The 14,147-nt window shown below is 40.9% G+C and overlaps 1 protein-coding gene across 2 annotated transcripts in view; it reads right to left on the bottom strand.

Moving 5' to 3' along the window:
- The window catches only part of opcml (opioid binding protein/cell adhesion molecule-like), a 288,782-nt gene that overhangs the window by 126,166 nt on the left and 148,469 nt on the right, over positions 1-14,147 (bottom strand). The window lies entirely within an intron of this gene.

Below are 14,147 nucleotides of genomic sequence, written 5' to 3'. Positions count from 1 at the left end.
TGTATGCACCAGATGCGGTGAAGAAAGAGGCACATTGTTCCACTGTCTATGGTCCTGTCCAAAGTTGATGGAATTTTGGGGGAAGGTCGGGCAGGAAATACAGAACATTTTGTCAATACTGTACATATTGTACCAGAACCAAAGTTCTTCCTGCTCGGTCTATACCCAGAGGGACAGAAGATAAAGCGTAATGAACAAATATTTATAGACATATGTCTTTTACAAGCTAAGAGAATGATAGCATTGACCTGGAAGAGACCAGACAAACCGAGTATTACACAGTGGTTCAGGGAACTGTCGATATGTTTACCTTTGGAAAATATTGCATATATTCTCAAGGACAAACAAGAAGTGTTTCAGGAGGTGTGGGGCCGTTTTATTAGATACATAAAGAACAATAATTTGTCACACTTGGAGCTGAAGAGGAGTAGTGCTGTTGTTGTTTTTTTTTGTTGTTGTTTTTTTTGGTTATTGTTGTTTTGCTTTCTTTATAGTAGTAATTGTATTGTCTCGTAATGTTCATTGTTGTTTTCTGTATGTTTGTATTGTCATTTGTGTGTAAAAAAAAAGGAAAATAAATACATTGTTAAAAAAAAGAGCATTAATACAGCTTTAAAAATATGTTTTTATTTTATTTCATTATATATATTTTTTACTCACATGGTAGAAACAGCCTACATCCGAATCTGACATGCACGCGGCCACATGCACGGTTATTAGTCAAATTTCTGCTCGAAATAGGACAAAGTACGATGTTTGGGAGCTTATAAAACATTAATCCAAGCTCGCACCGATCAATACAATCCCCTGAGTATATATTAATAGAGACGTCACCGGATTTCTCCTCTTGCATCCACTTGCATTAAGCTGCTCCGACTAAATTGCTTCCTCCTTTCTGGGTAGGAACAGAGTGCATTCTGGGATGCACTCTGTTCCATTTGCGTGCGTTCACGTATGAAACATAGCGTTCACGTGTCATTGCCCCAATAACATGAACGTGCACAATGATAAAAACAACACCACCATCTGTAGTCATTTTGATCAGTGTCTTTCTGCCAACAGTATATAGGTAGTTGTGTAATTCTGGACCAAATCTGGACCAAATCTGGACCAAATCACACTTTCAAAAGATCTTCTTATATTGAGGTACCAAATCCTGGACGTTAATGGCCTAATGCATATCAGTTTGGGGGCCATCCCCTGCAACACAATCCACGTGTTCATCAAAAAATAGGAATTTTAAAAAATCCAAAAAGGTAGCACATAAAAAGAAAAAATATATATATTTATTCTTTATTTTTTTATGTATACTGGATTTGGGTTTGGCACTCCACTGAATACCATTGCTGATGCGCAACCTCTTTTTCTCATTTAACAATCCACTTGTTGTCTTTGGCTATTGATAATGATGACCTCACTGCTCTACAGAGGCAGATAAAGAAAGTGAGGAGGCCTGGGTATGGATTCACAAAATTCTTACATGAACATTGCAGCATGCGCAGTAGGCTACTTATTGAAATAAACTGCCTTAACTTGGTTCTCACCCTAGACTCCCCCCCCCCCCCCCCCCCCACCACCACTCTGGTCTCAAAGGATGCATGGAGACATTCTTATTATTATGCAATATATGGATAATCTGGCCCAGATCATTAATTAATGTTTGAACCTCAAAGCTGAGTCCCTTGGCAATGTCATCTGCCAAGTGTTGTGTTGATTTTTTTGATTGTAAGCAGTGTGAGTGCATTGTGTGAACCCACCTACGTACATAGGCGTGCATATTTGTTTCCCCCCTTGAATTTAGAGTAAGAAATTATTAGTCACATTTGTCTCTGTGATGTAGTTGTTATAGCAATTAATTACTCCCCACACATTTTGGTGTTACCATGCACCACTGCTGTTGTACCTTCCTGGCTCATCTTCCTTCTTACTCCTCCCATTGAACATCCATTCCCCACTGACAGGTGTTGCCCCAGCACGTTGGAGTATGTGCAGCGACAAAGATCACCCTCCCTGCCTGGCTTTCCTCTCCTGAACACGGCCAATTATGTTTCTATATAGACCCTTGGCTAAATGGATGCAATGCGACGGATTGAAACCGCTAGACTCGGTGGTGGTACTATGTCCCTACGCTAGAAGTACCATGTAACTCATATGGTGAATGGGTGCACCACCTGCATTCCATGTTTGTGCTGGTTTGCGCTAAGAGCAAGATTGTTGCCGGTGTCTTACCCTTTATAGCCTTCTTTTCAAAGAGCCAATCTACAAGCTCACAGTAGATCTAGTTGTAGGCTAGTTGAACAATTATAAAATGTTTTTCAAATAAATGAAGACAATGAAGTTTAGTTATAAGGGGTTAGGCACTGACGAAAATGAGGCCCAAAATTCTTCAAACCTTCACCAATGTGGCTCAAACAATTATGCATGATCCTAAATATTAACATTTCTTACCCCATTCTGGGCGGGAACCCCTTTTGGTGTTTTACCCCCTCAGGCCGGGAACCCATTTTTGGGTTCCGTACAGTATGTACAGTATTCAAAAATGTTAAACATTTGATGCTGCTATATAAATATTTGAAGTTTTTCAAAGCCTGGCTTAAATGGGTTTTATCTGGCATCTGACAAAGACAAAAAGGACATCGCTGATTTGCAATGAATGCTATGAGGGATTAAGAAATGCTCCTGCCAAATTAAATCGTGCATTAAATTGTGCATTACATCACAGAAAATCTCTTAAATGCAGATGGAATTACAGGGATATCATGCATTTTCACCGATGATACAGAAAATGGGCATGGCTAATGTTGGAAATAACAGGTGTGCTAAATTGCTGTGAACAGAATGAGCTCTCAGCATAGTGTGCCTACGTGCCATAAGCATGATCGTATGCTGGACCACTGAATCCCAATTGATTAAAAAGCTATGAGCCATCTGCCACCCTTTGAAGCTGTATAGAGAGATTGATGATGTTTATCATGCTTCTATAAAACTCCTGAGGTGGCTCCGGAGCTAGATCAGAACTGGCCTGCAAATCAATATATGTAAGACAGACAAGTCCAAGCTGATGGAGGCATGATTTGAGCTGTGAGTGTGTCTGTGTGAGGGTGTGTTTGTGTCTGTCTGTCTCTGTGTGTGTGTGTGTGTGTGTGTGTGTGTGTGTGTGTGTGTGTGTGTGTGTGTGTGTGTGTGTGTGTGTGTGTGTGTGTGTGTGTGTGTGTGTGTGTGTGTGTGTGCGTGCGTGCGTGCGTGCGTGCGTGCGTGCGTGCGTGCGTGCGTGCGTGCGTGCGTGCGTGCGTGCATGCATAAAAAATAGCAACGGACGAGGGCTCGCTTCAACGATGGTTGATGTTTTCCGAGCAGGTGAGCGTAAGCGGCAGAAGGTGCAATTTGTGAAACAATGTAACCCAAAAAATTTAACACACTGCTGATTTGCAAATCACACACACACACACACACACACACACACACACTTTTTATAAAATACATTATCAAGGGCACACATATTTTCAGTTGCTTCTGATATACTACGCACTCGAAACATCACGTGTCTCAGTGCTTGAGTCCAAACAAGCCCTAAATGTACAGAATATAGGCAACACATGAACTTATTCACAGCCAACATTGGTCACTTCAGTCTATCATATTACCAACACCGAAAGTAAATCATGGGTACAAAAAGCACCTTCTCCTCCAAATAGACCGACTGCCTATAATGGAGGAGATTGAACAGTATGTTGCAAGCTGCTTTGCCTTACACTTGGACAACCCTATAATCCTCAAGCCTCTGACCACTAGCCTGTGGACATGGCCCAGGCTGCCAAATATAAAAACAATGAGCTGACACGTACAGTATAGCCCAGTTGTATAATGGCCTGTACTAATGGTTGATATTTTACTTGTTTAGTAAGTAAGTAAGTTCCTCTAAACTTGAATCAAAAGCACAGCCAACTTCCAATAGAAAAACCTCTCTACTGTTCTCGTCAATTATATTGACATCTGGTGTATTTGCAGTTATATTTGCAAACACGGTTGGGTCATTGCATTGAAACATTTCTGGTTTCACACAGGAATTTTTGTGAAACACAACAGAGGAATGAAACATAGGTGACACATCTTTGGCAATAATGTTCACAATTATGTCATGCCTGGCTATATACAGTCCTTTGTAAATATTACAGCAGTTTAATATATGAGAAATAGACTCTATGGTCTGAAGCTGTCCATGGTGTAGACAGTGAGGGTCATGATTATTGGGATACCAGATTGATAGATTCAGTTTGGTTGGCAGCACTTGGAGGCGTGCCTTTACTGTGAAGATGAGAATGTCCTCATCAATCGCTGCGTTTTTTAGAATTGAGTGGGACACGGAGTGATCAGCTGACTGGAGGCATGCAAGCTTCCCTTGCAGCCGTAGTCCTGTCCAGCGCCGTTTTCTATGTTGCTCTCAGAGCGCTAGAAGATGCGCACGTGGGCCGTTGTTAGGGAGCGGGCTTGCTGTTCTGTCGTCGCGGCTTACTGTTACGCGAGCGTTGATTGACAGGTCAGTGATCACAGATTCAGAGACGTGCACCATCTCGTCCGCTCCTTTCCACTCCAAAGAGACCAGTCCAGTTACACAGATCGTTCAGAATTCAGATCAGGCCAGTCAGGGTTTACACCAAAACCAATTGCGTTGGTATCCAATTTACCACTGGGCTTCTTTTTGAAACCGAGGAAGCTGGGGGGGGGGGGTCTCTTGTTTTGGGGACCTTGCGTCGCTCCCGATAGAGAATTAGCGATGCTCTGGCGAGCTCACTGACTGCCCGATCGTCACTGTTTCACTGTGTTAAGATTTGAGGCATTTTGTTCAAAACGGACCAATCCTGCAAACTTTGGAAGGCAATCTTAGCCAATGGGGATGAAATATGGGGAAGTGGACAGATCCTTGTTGATCACATGACTATAGGCCTAGAGATAGTGTATATCGATTTGCGTGATGTATGGATAAAATGTGTACGAGTAATCTACAGAAATGTGTTTTGCAAAAGTCGCCTCATGGTGGTGCTATAACAGGCCGTTTTGAAATTGGGGCAGAGTTTGTCGTTGGCATCCAGGGTGTGCACAGTGTGGCATCGGCCGGACCAATAACAGTGCCGGAGATTAGCTGTACACGGACGGATGGACACACACACAAGTCACACACACACACACACACACACACACACACACACACACACACACACACACACACACACACACACACACACACACACACACACACACACACACACACACACACACACACACACACACACACACACTATGTTCAGTGTCTGTGTGGACTCTGGAAATGAAGCATCTGCCACCAAACACATACATTCCCTTTCCTTTCTCATGCAGTGGGGAAATGGGTTTCAAACAAACGAATAAGTTAGCTCAAAATGGACTAGCTAAATCCTAGGAACGTCCACAAAAAATTAACAAAGAGAGACCATGTGGATTCCAGTCCTGCTTCTACCTCATTAGCTAAGAACTATCCACTTCAAATATGCAGTATTTTCCACAGATGACAACAAAACACAACAGACTCCATATTCCTACACAATCTTTCTCCTACACTCTTGAGTTAAATTATTTACTGTGTAGTGTATCATTCTTGCTCACAAATATTACGGAATGCTGATACCTAATGGATCATAATATGTATCTAGCTTCAACTTTGCCTCATATATGCCTCATATTCTCTCTTATCGATATTGGTAATGTAACAGTAATGCACTATAGCTGGGAGGGAATTTGGCCGGTGTTAGGTGTGGGCATAAGGTTTTCAAAAATCATCGCAAACGAGTTGGGCTCGACCCCTATTATAGGTATATCGAATATTATCTAATATTCGATTAATTGGAAACAGACAGTGGTCTGTTTCCAATTAATCGATTGAATCGATTGAATCGATTGAATCGGTTGAAACCCCAAATAATTGATAGAATAAAAAATTTAATGGATTCCATTAGTATTGCGTATGCTAAATAACATACAAAACATTTAGGAAAATCTAAGTAAGTGGAAAGGCATCATTTTCAAGATTACGTTCACGATGGCTTCTGAGAGCTTAAAATACCTATAAACTGGGATTTAATATGTAAAAAATCATAACATCAGCACTTGGGGCCAAGTTTTAGATTTTTGGCATGGTGTTAGGTATGGGTATAAGGTTTACAAAAAAACTCCCAAATGAGTTGGGCATGGTGTTAGGTATGGGTATAAGGTTTACAAAAAAAACTCCCAAATGAGTTGGGCTCGCCCCTATAGTGGTCTGTTTGCAATTAATCCAATATTAGATATAATAGGTTGAAACACCAAATAATTTATAGAAAATACTTTTCAATGGATTGGGTATGCTAAATGACATACTAAAATTACAGAAATCTAACTTCTGGAAAGGCATCATTTTGCACAATTTTCACGAATTCCCTCCAAGCTACTAGCCTAATTAATCACATGTTCTGTGTTACGGTAAAAGCGGCATGAAGAGTTAGGGGGGAAATCATGAAAGCAAACTACTGTTTGCCAACCTGTTTGGGGGCACACTTTAGCCTGCGTGCAGACTAACGCTACGCACCCAATCTTAGGTTCATCATAAGATCATTGTAATTTGTAACATATCAGTGACCTTTTTATTAAAAGAGGATAACCAATCAAACATCTAATGGTTATTCATATTTACTGTTTTCTTTTCTTTTTTACTTGCTTAGGCTACAGTAGACTTCTTTCCTTCTTTGCTTTTGTCCAGCCAATTAAATGCAAGTTAGCCTATGTATGACAAATTGGATCATGTGGATCTCAGGATTCATACGGGAACAGTGTGGCTAGTTGGCTACTATGTGGATCATGGCCTTCATGTGGCGGACATGTCTGTTACGTATCCACAATGTATCACTCTAAATTTGGGGTTAAATTAAGAGTTAAATATTTCAGGCACCTCTTCTATACGTCTTTGGGTCCTACAGATAATTCATAAAAACCAACAGCAACAAACTGTTTAAAAAATCATAGTATACACAGTAGAACGACCACCATTCCCGTTTAGTGAAAATGTGTTGTTACAGATCAATCACACCATCCCCATGGATGCTGCCATGTAACGCTCCATGAAATGTTAGAGGCCTCAGGGTTTGAAAAATGGCGACCTTTCTGTAATCTGCAAATACAGTCTAAAGTTAACAACAAGGATGTTGAATGCAATGTCAGAGAGAGCATGAGGAGTAAGATAATACTCCCTCGGATATATCATGCACTCATTTAAAAGAAATAAAAACAAAAAAGGTCTCTGCTCTTCATATTTTGTGAATTTTAACAGTTTATTTCTACACTCAAATGACTCTATAAAGCAAATTGTTTCTATTCCCAACAAGTAGCAAACACATATCCCAAAATAACATTGGACTTGAGGCACACAATAAGAATAAATGTCCGCCAACAAGAAGGTCCTTCGGGGGTAGTTACTGATCTTGTGAAGCCTGAGAAAACTTTGTGAAGAAGAGCCTAGCAGTTTTCTAACTCTGAAGTGATAAAGCAGCACCAATTCGGGGGGCCACGGCTCATTTCACTCAAGACAAGGGTATGGATTTGGAGCAGTGCAGGAAATTTCCCACTAAGTTTAAAAGTGCACCAGAAAGACAGTCCACGATCAAGGCTTACGAAGGTGGCATTGTCCTTGTTCTCAAGCTAATTTTATCAGATGTACTACCACGGTCTGGAAGCATTCTATTTTATTTGCAGGACAAATGTGCCACCCATGAGGCAGACAAATGAGTGCAAGGCACTTTGTGGGGAACAACATCGTTGGCCCTGTGAACTCTCACAGCCATAGATTATCCACCAGTGTGAGCCCTATACAGTATATCCAAGAGGGCACAAGCAAGGCCCTTTTAGTGATTAATTTAAGTACTATCAGTGTCCTGTTTAGATATTAATCTATGGAGGGCACCTTCCCATAGAATTGCATTAGTCAGCAAATATAACCATATTATATGGGCTCCCTCCCTAAATGAAATGTTATCCGTTATCTAGTACATCATCATACTGGACATACTGTGCTCCATGTTCTCTCACGCTGTATTTTTGGTTTTGTAGTTCTGCAAGGTAGGCAACACCACCAGCGGGAGAAAGGGTTCACTGTAGCAAGACTGTGTAATGTGAAGAGAGCCCACTAAGGGGGTTGACTCTGGCAATGGTTCACACTGACACACACAACCAGGGGGCCAAGCAAAAACGAATGAACGCTACAACACTTTGACAGTTTAGAAAAAGAAAAGACAGATACTAGAACCTTTTCTGTTGTGAACTCAGTGGTTTTCAATGAAATTGAACTGCACAACAATACAGACACAAGATGCACACAGTAATATGAAACTGTAGTGAAAAGATGCACGTTTGATCTGCAACAGCCATTTCTGACCTGCTAGAAGGAGGAGGCGAGCAGTAAAATGCCACAGAAATAAATAAGTGGATTGAATTGGAAGACAAACAAAATAATGTTCTGTAAATGCCTCCCAGTGAACACGTGGCTTGCAAAGCAATGTAAAATATATCACTGGACCCCTACTGTGTACATTCCCTCATAATTATATCACTGCTTTTGCCAGCTCAACCTCTCTAGGGAATTTCAAATACACAGGCCCTTTAGTAGTTTGACAAAGTAGTACTTCAATGTTGAAAAACAAAGCAATGGCTACATTAATGATCACTTCTACAGATTACGAGCTTTTGTAACGATGATGTGTAGTGCAGTGCAGTCTACATTTATTCCAACAGTGGTGCATAATGTCTCTGTCGGGTGGAAACCTCATACGTATGTACTTTATGTCCAAAACTGTTTATTTTCAGGATTCAAATTCACAAGCATCAAATGTAGCAGATCGGCAAGCTCAGAATGTGTTGCGAGCTTGTAGATATGCTACTTTTGATGCCTTTGTGTGATGATCAAGTAGAGCATTCATTTACAAATAAAACACAATGAAGTTCGAATATGGAGATAAGAGGTTTCTGCCCGACAGCAACGATAAGCTATGAATTGTATAATGTGCAGAATTGACCGTTCCCAAATGCACTCATTTGTGCTCATCACTGTGATAGTATCCCAATGATAAATTATGATTTTGGTCAAGAACACCACAGCTGGTCACTATAAGCACAATGATTAATTTCCATCCCAATATCCTTAGCCTATAGGGGCTCCTGTAGGATAGGAGTCAGCACATTTTGAATCTGGCCTGATATATAATCACTATCTGAATTGTGCCATATATATTATTAGTATTGTTATATCGTTATCATTATACGTTTTATTATTACTCAATTTGACTGGAAATAATTCCTTTCAACCTCCAGATCATTTTATAATTGGCACCATATATTTCTCAGTACACTGCACAATGTATGGTATCCTATCCCATCATTATTAGTTATGCATTACATAGTGTAACTGATTAATCAAACTTCATATGGGACTAAAGTGTATCTCAAAGCCCAGGCCTACAATTAAATCTTTATGGGCATCTTACCTCTGACCTCCACAGCCGGTAATATCTCGTCTCTACTTTGGGGCTGTAAATTTTATGCCGAGTTTTAGAGGGGTCACTATAAACAACCTGCTGTTCATGGTTCTCATTATTCCCAATGCCAAATGGGAAGAGGGGCAAAGAGGTGCAGCGAATTGAAGATCACAAGATCATAAAATGTCAATATGCATGGTCTGAAGCAGATACTGAGCATAATGTATGGGCCTTGTTGGTACAAGGAGATTGTTTACAACTCAAATATCCTTCTGCAAGTTTCACATTAAACACAAACACTGCCTGAGATAAGTGGTCCATGTGTCATAATTATGCCCCTCTAGTCAGTATCCTGTTAAGGCAATATTCACTGCTTTTCATCATGAAAGGCACAAAGGTAGGCAAATATATAATGATGATAGTTCAATGCAAAATGTAATCTCGTCTTCCCACTAGAGTCTCATTAAAGGTTTTATGACATTCATTTTAATTTATTTTTCTTTTTCGTTTTTCTTTTAGGTTTTATGACCTCAATTACACCCCAAAATCCTGAACTTTGAACATTCAGTGGATTTTCTGTGGTCTGGAGTTTTCTTTGGGGTTTGGAAGCCTTTTGAGCTACAATGAAAACAGGCAAGACAGTGAAAACAGTGACATCTGCTGGCAAATCCCATTGACATATATGGGATTTGCAGGCTCTTACATCACACACTGTTTGAGCCAGAAAACCCCAGACCACAGAAAGTCTACTGAATGTTAAAAGTTCAGGTTTTTTGGGTGCAATTGAGCTTAGAAAACAATTCCAAAACCTTTTTTTTTAATGTCACAATCCCTTTAAGTGCTGGGTGGAAATCCCTATTTTTTTTTATGAAAAGGCAGGTTAAAAGCAAGGCTTCTCAGGTTTGTTGAGACAGATGTTACAAATTCAAGACAATCTCTTGATTTATTCCTGTCTTCTCAAAATTATGTACCGACAAATTGTTTCCTCAGGTGACATGACAGATGGAAACAGCAAATTACCTATCAGTGATTATTTATTGCTGAATCTCAAAAACTGCAAAGGCATACTCAACAAAGTACACAAAGTCAAGCTGAGAACTGTACAATTGCTGTGTGATGCATCTTTTATTTGAGGAACAGTGCCAAGAAACAGGTTTCTATAGGCTACATTCAAAGTAAAAATTTGAAGATCATATACCGTCATATTAACCTTGGGTGGCTTTCAGGTGTCATGTGAATTAGTTCCAGGGACAATTGCAGTACCCGGTCGATCCCGAGGCGGGTATGGGCCTTTCTGTGTGGAGTTTGCATGATCTCCCCGTGTCCCCTGGGGTAGGTACCCTCACAAAAACATGCAGTAATCCTGGTCTCTAAACTGCCTCCCCCTGGCCAGCCGGGGCGCCTGATGGAGGGGAAAGGAACTGGTCGGAATAACGGGTTACTTCCACGCGCTACGCTCATGCATAGAAGGAAGCATGAGGCCAGTCCGCTGCCCCCGCCCCCCCCCCCCCCTCCCCAGGTTGGAAGAGGAAGTGTAACGATTTTAACGAATTGGGACCCAGCTACATTGACTGCCAAGTATTAATTAATAAATAATAATAAATAAATAATAAATATTATTCCGCCACTGCCACAGTACTTATCCTATCACGTTGTGATGTTGAAACACATCTGTTTGGCCATGAGAGGTAAATAAATCATGTGAAAAAGACATTCATTGTGTGCTCACTGTGCTGGCTACTTCTTCATTTCCATTGTATTATTGAGCCCTGTACCTAAAAAACTTTAATCTAATGTGGATTGTTGCGGGCCTTTTACAGATATTTCTCTCAATGTAAGATTATCATGACTCCGCCTCCTGGCTTTCTTTATGTCTGTACAGCAGTAAAGTAAGGTCATCATCAATATCCAAATGGGGCTCCGACGGCTCACAGAATGCACAGCGCTCTTTCTGTCATCCGTCATTTAAATAGCCACGGCATGGAGCAGGCACACCTGCTATTCAATAGTAATGAAAGCAGACACTCTGATTGCTTTAATTAATGTAAATGCCCAAAACACACCCATGACTAATTCAGAGTCTAAATACAACCCTGTTGCGCTGTGTGCCACACTTTCCACTCAGATAACACGCAGTTTAACTACCACAATTGGTTTTGGACACACCCCAGACGCAGCTGTGCCCTGCGTTATAGGCCGTGTGCCATAGATCTTCTATAGACAAGTCCACAGAGGGGTGCCCTGGACGTGGCCATAGCTGCGGTGTACCATAAGCACAGATTTACACCACAGCATTGATTAGCTGCACCTGGCCTACAGGGCACTGCTCCATGGATTCGTCTACATAGGGCACTCAGTGTACATTTATACATTTAGGGTACCGGGCTGTATTGCTCGGCTATGTGGTTATACAATACCAAATTCAGGTCAAATTAGGTGGCCACCCTTAAGGTTAGATGAGGGGGGAAATGGGTGGGGATGTGAATGGCCACCACTTACCCCTAACACCGCTGACATGCCCTTGAGCAAGACACTGAACCCCCAACTGCTCCAGTGGAGCTGCTCAGTGGCCAACACTGTGGTTGTACTGGGTAGCTCCCAGGTTGTCTTTATCAATTAGGTCAAATGTGGGTCTGTCTGTGTGAATCATAGGAAACAGAGTGTTCCTGAAAAAGGGACTTTGTTCTCAGCGAACCACCCCTGCATGCGTAAATAAAGGTACAAAATAAACAAATAAATAAATAGATTGCAACCACACGGTCTGCACCATTGTTATGCACACACAAATCAGGTGGTTGAATGGCCCCACCACAGCGCCGTGGGCTTGCTGCTTCCATGTATTTATGCTTGTTCTTGTCTTACATTTTGCTCCTTGTCCTAATGTTTCATACCCAATTAGATACGCATGTGCAAAATGAGGCATGCACAATTACGTTCATACATATTAACACGCACACACGCACGCCACGCATGCACGCACGCACACACAAAATTGCTGATCTACAAGATCACAACGTTCATGTCGCTAATGATCTAAAAAAAAAGCTGATGCTGATAAATGACCAGATTTTATGTTGGATAGGCTAAGGCTATACAATAGTAGGTCATAAGGGCCATAATTTCATTTTACAGCAAATTGCAGAACTTCACTGATACAGGGATCTGCATAGCACACAATGAATCCACAAGCAGTGGTGGAAAGTAACTTATTGTGTGGAATTGCTTTTACTTTAGTAAAAACCTGACTAGGCCTACAGTACTTCTTCCCCTATGAATTAATTACTTCCACTTACTTCCTTGCTAAGTCAGAGCCATTGTGTCCACGTATAGCACTTGTAAGTGACCTGATAGCTAAAGTAGCCACGGCAATGCTGAGGTAGCATAACCGCATTTGAATGACGATTTCACATGTTACTATTTTTAGCATATCTTTTCAGGTGCACTACGATCTCTATATCTGTACTTGGCAGTATTTTGCTAAACTGAGCCTCATGTTTAGTGCTTTAGTTAGACATTTGCTACTGGGCAGAGCTGGAGCACTATCACAAATTCACTCACTAACCATCTGCTTGTTTCTAAAATACACAAGTAAATAACACAAGTAATCACAAGTAAATAACGTTTGTTTGTTCCTTTTTGATAGCCTGCAAGCACCCCTCTGGGTGCCCTTTAGACATATTGTTTAGCTATCAAGTGAGCTTTTTGTTGTGTCAGGAACAGCTTTTTTATGAAACGTCTGGGATCTTTCTTCCAACCATGTTTGAGCTGTCACCTCTTGCTGTGCACACACACACACACACACACACACACACACACACACACACACACACACACACACACACACACACACACACACTCCAGTAAAAGTCATCCAGCTTTCCAATACAAAAAATACGCGAGTAAACTACAGATACAAAAACAATGTACTTAAGTAGTACTCAAGACATTTGTACAAACCCCCAAACAATCATGGTACAAAGTAAAAATCTAAATAACCAAATCAAAGTGGTATGCTATATATACGGTAAGGACATACCACTCTATACTGTAGCTATAGTGTAGAGGATACTCCTCGAGGGGATTGAGATCAAACAGTAATAGTATCGCATATACTGTACTCTATATCTTGAAGGCAGGTGCAATAATCAAAGAATAAAAAGTTGAGCTGAAAACTGTTGTTCTCTTAAAAATTAAAAATCAATTACAAGTGACGTTTCGAGCCCAGACTCAGACTCATACTCAGTCTGAAGAACAGAACCTTTTATTCCTTGACGACATTGGCAATCTGCCAACAACCTGAAAAGTGACCAGTAGATATCATGTAAATAGTAAGTGTAAATGGTCTGCATACTGTACAGCATCTTTTCATGCAGAGCACTTTACAATGTGCTTTATACATTCATGCATAAACCATACAAGTCACCAACATGCTCATTGATAGCAGAGTGCCTTAATTGCTCAAGGACACTTGAGCAATTACCAAAGAGATTGAAGGAACTTTCCGGCTTCCAAATAGGCACTCTAGCTCCTGAGCCACAGCCAGTCGTAATGGTAGTAATAATAATACAATTCTAGCACGATTTAAAACAGTTGCAAAGTGCTTCATAATACAAA

The sequence above is a fragment of the Protomyctophum parallelum genome (assembly GCF_964188405.1).
Source record: "Protomyctophum parallelum genome assembly, chromosome: 1".
NCBI lineage: Eukaryota > Metazoa > Chordata > Actinopteri > Myctophiformes > Myctophidae > Protomyctophum > Protomyctophum parallelum.
This window is presented reverse-complemented; position numbering and strand designations above follow the sequence as displayed.